The sequence below is a fragment of the Chinchilla lanigera genome, unplaced genomic scaffold (genome assembly GCF_000276665.1).
Source record: "Chinchilla lanigera isolate Chin_1 unplaced genomic scaffold, ChiLan1.0 scaffold00002, whole genome shotgun sequence".
Taxonomy (NCBI): Eukaryota; Metazoa; Chordata; class Mammalia; order Rodentia; family Chinchillidae; genus Chinchilla; species Chinchilla lanigera.
In genome coordinates this window covers 55,706,420-55,707,751 of record NW_004955403.1, presented here as the reverse complement: position 1 = coordinate 55,707,751, position 1,332 = coordinate 55,706,420, and positions in this window count along the sequence as shown.

The following is a 1,332-nucleotide window of genomic DNA, read 5'->3' as shown; positions in this document are numbered from 1 at the left end:
CAAAATTCAAAGACCCCATACAAAAATGGGCATCTGAGATGAATACACACTTCTCTCATGAAGAAAACCAAATGGCAAATAAATACATGAAAAAATGTTCAGCGTCATTAGTCATTTGAGAAATGCAAATTGAAACCACAATGAGAGTCCATCTCACCCCAGAAAGAATGGCTATCATCAAGAAATGAACCCATAACAAATGCTGCAGAGGCTGTGGGGAAAAAGGAACCCTATCATCTTTGAAATCTGTATTGTTTCCAATGATTTTTATTTTTTTATTGTCTTTAAAATAAAAAAATGCAAGCTGAGTATGGTGGCACATGCCTGTAATCCCAGCACTTGGGAGGCTGAGGTAGGAGGATTGCTGCGAGTCTGAGACCAGCCTGGGCTACAAAGTGATCCCAAGGTCATCCTGAACTGTCTAGCAAGACCCTGTCTCAAAAACAACAACAACAACAAAAAATTAAAGTAAACTAAAAAATGCAAAAAACCTTATTTATATAGCAACAAAAAAAATTATCCTGCAAAGAACGCAGGGACATATGTCCTCAGTGATCTAATGAAAGTTATATCTTAAATTCTTATAGTTTACACTGGAACTCAGGAAAGATGTGAACAAATAGAAATCCACAGAACAGTCCTAGATTGCAGGTTTTCTAAAAGAGTCCATAAAATTCAAAGAAATCCCAGTCAAAATCATAAAGCAGTCACAATAACACAATAAACATTCCATTTTTAAGAGAAAAATTTTATAGAAGGAAAAGGAGACTTTACAACATTTAAGACTTCTATTGAAAAGTCCAAAATTAAGAACAAGGTGGTACTATGCAATTAAGGGAAAACTCCCAAAAAGATACCATATTATTTATATGGGAATGGTTTTATAATGATAAGTAATTCTAAAGCCTAATTAATCTTTGGGGAAAACTACTGGTATTTCAGATTATGTCAAAATAATATCTAGAAACATAACATTTTTAAAAAGCTGTAAACACCTCCATATATTAATATGCATATAATAGCATGCTAGAAAATGCCTCATTAACTGAAATTCCAAACTAGAAAATGGAAGGAAATGCTGGCCTTCCGGCTGGCTAGCTTTCTGCCTGGTAGGCCCCCGGGGGGAGGACCCCCGGTGCACGTGGAGCCATGCGGCAGCGAGCGCTGTTGCACGCTGGCCCCTAGGCCGGCCGCTGCCGCTCAATTGAGAACTATCAAGACACAGAGAAACAGTGACACAGTTGGCCCACCATGCACCAGCTGCAGATGCCCACCCTGGGACATGTGTGAAACATTCAAATGGAAAATCCCCTGGGAATGCATGCCATACAA